Source organism: Coenobita brevimanus, chromosome 102 (assembly GCF_032717465.1).
Source record: "Coenobita brevimanus isolate Jiangsu-jjx chromosome 102, ASM3271746v2, whole genome shotgun sequence".
NCBI lineage: Eukaryota > Metazoa > Arthropoda > Malacostraca > Decapoda > Coenobitidae > Coenobita > Coenobita brevimanus.
The window spans coordinates 15106445-15112337 of NC_137055.1; positions in this window are offsets into that span (position 1 = coordinate 15106445).

Sequence of the window (5893 nt, forward strand, 5' to 3'; positions counted from 1 at the left end):
TTCCTGGGGTGCTTAGCAGATGGAGGTGCCATCGTGACACATACAAGCAGAATGCACAAGGCCTGGACGACATGCAGAAGGACAGCAATGATGAACAAAGCAACAAATTTCATTGCAAACATGCCATGCAGCACTGGAGAGAGCATGGAGCAGTGGCCTTCGGCTGGGGAGGGTGGACCAACACCTTGTCATCCATTTTGGGATGAGATACACAAGTGGGAAAAAAAAAAAATATATGAAATGTATTGAGGAGGAGGGATGTACATACAGTAGATGTATTTAGTACTAAACATGGAAAGAAAACAAGACAGTGGGACATACAGATATTAATCAGAAAAAAGAACTTGCCAAACTCAGCGACCTCAAAAGCAGTGTTTTGGTGATGAGACCCATGGCAATATTTTGGTGGTGGTACTAGCTTTGAATATTTTATGGTGACAAGACTCCTGATGCATGGCACGGATTTCAAATTCCCACCGTCACTAACTCAAGAGTTGCCATTGATCGCCAGCTAGTTCAATATGGAGGTCGGGCTACTCATGCAGAGACCACAGACATCGCATATCTTTAAAAATCTCTCCCGTGATATTTAATGATATACCGTACGTAAGTTCTTCATGATATTATTCTTTAGTAGTTATACTAATTTCCTAATTATGCTTTAAAGCAGTAAATGCAGGAAAACGTTACTATAGGAACCGTGAAAGCACACCGGGTGTGACAGCATTCATCACATATTTACAAATCTCTAGGTGCACATTTTGTTTGAAACCCATATAATTTAGCTTTCTAAAAGAGCAATGTTTCATCTCCAAAATGCTGAAGAAAATCTACAAAGTTCTTCATATGAAAATTGTACAATGCTTGAAGCCGAAATCGTGCAGAGACGAGACCGCCGGCCGAAATCCGACGATGCCGAGGGCTCCAAAATACCGTACAAAAAGTTAAAACAACACCCCACTGGCGTGTTGTTTTGACTGGCGTGTTGTTTTGCCTTTTGTACCTGAACATGGTATTCCTCTAGACTTCAAGAAATACTTCAGTCTAGGCACTGTCCATTTTTCTCTGCAACGGTTTTCCATGATCTTTATACAGTAGGTCCAGCAGGGCAGTAGACGCACGTGAGTTTGTTATTGTTTATAATCCTAACGTATGATCTTCAGCGTGTCGTGCTAATATTTCTTAACGAAGAATCGTTACATGTTTCTCATAACACTGTTTATTTTGTTTTGATTGACAAATACATGAAATGGATGTAAAATAAAGCTTATCGATATTTAAGGAAGGAAAGAATAATAACTGTCCCCAAACCGAGATGGTAGACTCAGCCCACCATTTCTTTATTTTCTTTGACTATAATACAGCCTCTCTTCCTTGTAGCAGTGACTAAAATAATGTTATAATTTCTCCCTTCCTTTTAGTGACACAGAGGGCACATAAAATGAACGGAGTTTAGTAGACCAACTTTGATGTCGAAAATTAAATAATCTGGTGAAGAGTGGCAGCTTTTCCTTGGTTAGTGACATCGGGAATTGTGGGCGTCCTGCAGAATTTCAAAAATTCCACCCACTTGCTGTGATGGCTATTAATGCCTGCCAGATGATGCACCGACAGATAACTGAGAGTTTACTACCTATACTGCAGTCTGTCCTCTTTAACTTGGCCTAAAATTATCATAGTCTCCATTTTGACTACTAAACTACAACTAAATTAACACTATCTATCTGTAGCCCGATGCCCTATTCCCGCAAAGGGTGACTGCAGACAAAACGCCTCGAAGTCGCTCTATCACCCACCATTTGACTACCCTCCCCCCAACTCACCCCCCCCTCCCTCATATACCTCTCCACTCCATCCCTCCATCTCATCCCCGGTCTACCCCTCCCTCTCCCTCCCTCCACCTCATCTCCATACACCCTCATAGTCAGTCTTTCATTCTCCATTCTCTCCACATGTCCAAACCACCTCAGTGTATTTCTCCTAATCTTCTCAACCACATCCACATCCACCCCACAACGTTCCTTCACTTCTTCATTCGTCAACCTGTCCCTCCATGTCACTCCACATGCTCTTCTCAAGTAACTCATTTCCACTGCTCTCATTCTTGACTTGTTCCTCTCTTGCAATGCCCACGCCTTGCTTCCATACGTTAGGGTAGGGATCACAATAGTATCATGCAGTGACTTCTTTACTTCCATACTCACCTCCCTATTTCTCATCACCACTTTCAGTGAACCAACAACCTTCCTTCCATGCTGTACCCTTTCAAGCACTTTATCCCTAAAACTTCCATCCTTACTCATCACACTACCCAAGTACGGTACTTGAATGCACTCACACTCTCCATGTCCTCACCATCCAACCTCACTGTGCATTCCTTGACTTCATTCCTCTCAAACACCGTAACTTCACTCTTGTTTACTTTAACTTTCAGATTCCTCTTCTTACGCACTGTCCCAAATTCTTTCACCAAACCTTGCAACTCTCATTCATCCTTACTCAATAATACTGTATCATCAGCAAACAGCAACACCGGAATCTTCCACACCTCACCCTCATTCATCAGAGCCACCCCCATATCCACTGCCCTACCTTACACCTCCTTTACAACCCCATCCATGTACTGTATATATTAAACAGCCATGGAGACATCACACATCCTTGTTTCAGTCCCACATTTAGATCAAAGAACTCACTCAGCTCACCATCCACTCGCGCCGTAGTCCCAGTTCCCTCGTACATGCTTTTCACAGAACTCAGCAATTTCCCATCCACTCCATATAATCTTAATGCCTTTCCAATACCTGCCTATCTACTCTGTCATATGCTTTCTGCAAGTCCATGAAGACAGCATACACTTTCTTTCCTTTCTCTGGGTACTTCTTCACTAAACATCTTAGAACAAATATTTGATCTACACACCCTTTTCCCTTCCTAAATCCCCCTTGTTCATCTCCAACTAGCTCCTCTGTTATATGCTTAACCCTATCAGTGAGTATTCTATACCATATATTTTTCCAGTCACGCTAAGAAGGCAAATACCCCTATGGTTACCGCACACTTCTCTCTTCCCTTTCCCTTTGTGTATAGGAACAATTATACTTGATTTCCAGTTCTCTGGAACCCTTCCCTCTTCCCAAGCCAATCTTCACAACTTCCATATCCACTCCACAACAATCTCACCCCCATACTTCAGCATTTCACCACACACTCCATCAATTCCTTTGGCCTTTCCCATCTTGATCTACGTCATTGTTTCAACTACTTCCGCCCTACTGATCTCTTCCTCCCTCCTTTCATCTCTTCTTCTCCCAGCCATTCCCCAGCCACTTATACTCACACTGCTCTCACTCTCAACATTCATGAAATCCTCAAAGTGCTCCCTCCATCTCCTCATTTTCTCTCTCTTCTCCACCAACTTGTTCAGCGAAAGGCAGTGATGCGGTGAGGATCTGTCCGTTCTCCCCTTTGGAGCTAAGATGCGAATGAATGTGTTTGAATGGATGAGTAAATGGAGAGTGAGTCGTCCTGTCTCAGCTACCTCCCGTTCCTTGGGGAAAGCAACCTAGGTATATAGATAGATAGATAGACTATTTCCTCTTTCACACTGACTTACTTTCTTTACCTCCTTCCAAAACAATTTCCTACTCTCCCTCCATTTCACACTCAGATTGCTCTCAAACTTCATCTACTCTTTTTTTTTACTCTCCTTCACCAATCTCTTCACCTCCCTTCTCCTGCTCACATATAGGCTACCTCTCTCGTCTCTCTCTCATCTTCTCCCCTACCTATACTCGCTAGCCAGCCACTACATGCCTTCTTCTTTTGTTCCACTTTTCGTTTCACCTCATCATTCCACTAAGCTGTCCCTTGCACTCCCCTGCATCTCCTCCTCACTCCACAAACCACCTCACACACTGCACCTATCTCTTCCGTGAATATCATGCATACGTCTTCCACCCCCCACTCTTTCCATCTGCTCTAACCCATATCTTCCCAATCTTTCTTCCACTATGCTCTTATACTCTGCCACTTTCTCACTCTCTTGCAACTTCTCCACTTTTTTCACAGGAGCTGTTTCCTCCTGTCTTCCCAACCATCACTATGTGATGGTCCGAGATTCCATTCACCCACCCTCTCCACACTCTTGCATCCAACACTTGTCTCCTCATTCGCTCATCCACACACACTTAATCTATCACTGCCTTTCGCTCAACAAGTTCACCATCCATCCTCCTCATGACTCTCCATGTATACCTGTCGAAAGTACTGTAGGTGTTAGATATTGGCAACCCCTTACTAGCACAGATGTCCACCAAAGCACCATCATTCCCATCTACTTCAGCTGGCACACCCCACTGACCAACCACTCCATCCACTCGTACATTCCCAACTTTCATTCATGTCTCCAATCAAAAACACTCTCTCAGTCCTTTCAAATTTACTCATACATGCCTCTGCACTCGCCCAAAACTCATCTTTCATTCTTGCCATTCGGTCCCCTGTCGGCGCATACACATATACAATCGCCCAAGCTTGTATACCTACTTTCATCTTCACCCATGCAATCCTTGCACCCACTGTTCCATACTCTCTTATATTCTCCTTCCACGTCTTGCTTATCATCAGACATACTCCCTCTCGTGCCCTCTCATTCGTATTTACTCCCGCACATATTCCTAAACCATACTCCCATTCTCTCACCCTTTCACCTTTCCATTTAACCTTTCCAATTAACACAAGGTGCTAATCAAGAAGTAGTGCCGTAGAAAGAATTTAAAGTCATAATATTGCCTTACTAGCTACAAAAAGACGAATACTTCCAAGTTAAGTTGGACAAGCCATAGTTTGTGGTTGTAGTATGATGGTGACACACTGTTGAATTTAAGCCCGTGAACTCTGAGAGATGATAATACAGACAGTTGAAAAATACTGTCATTATGATATCTGAAATGAGTGATCATGGGGAACCATTAATCTAAGAACTCTATTCCAGCTGACGGTAGATGTTTTATTATACTGAGAGTAAGCCATGAGAGCCTCACTGTGAATGGTGTTATTAATATTATGGTCAGAATAAATCAAATACTGTAATCATTGTAATAAATTGTACTGCATCTAACACCAGACGATTTTCTTCTGCTAAGAGTGACTCATAAGAACCTTAGGGTTCATTTGAATTAAATGATAACGCCAGAAGCCTCAATATAATGTTTATGTCATCTTCGTTATTAATCCCTCTGCCATGATCACAGCTTTCATGGTTTAATCTTGCTCTCTTCATGCCATTTCATTCAACTTACAGCAGATTCTAGAACTAGGGGGATTAAATTTAGCTGACATTAACCCCCTTTATGATGCTGGAGTGGCTCAATCAATACTGAACTCATCTAATGAGGCACGTGCCATGGGTCTAGGGTTTGAACTAAAATCATATCAGATTTTTTTTTTTTTTATGCAAGTTAGAAGGAACTAAAGGCCAGGAGCTCGCAAACTGTTCCCTGCAATAAACAACAAAAACAAGATAATAGAGAGCCAAATTCAAAATCTGATCATTTCGAGATGCCTGGACACAATGCATCTGAAAGACGAGATCATAGGTGGTAGGAAATATAGACAGAGGGAGACAGTTCCAGAGTTGACCTGTTGCATATGTGAGGGTCCGGGAGTAACGATTAACTCTTGCATTAGAGAGCCGGACAGAAAAGGGATGAGAGTTTGTTGCTAGATGGGTGCTACGTGCCTGCTGTTGTGGTGGTGGGATGCAGACAGACAGTTCAGAGGAGCAGTGACCATTGAAGTAGCGGTAGAAAAGAGATAACGATGCAACAGTGCTGTGAAGAGACAGAGGTTGAAGGGAGCCAGTAAGAGGTAGAGTTAATGACACCAAAAG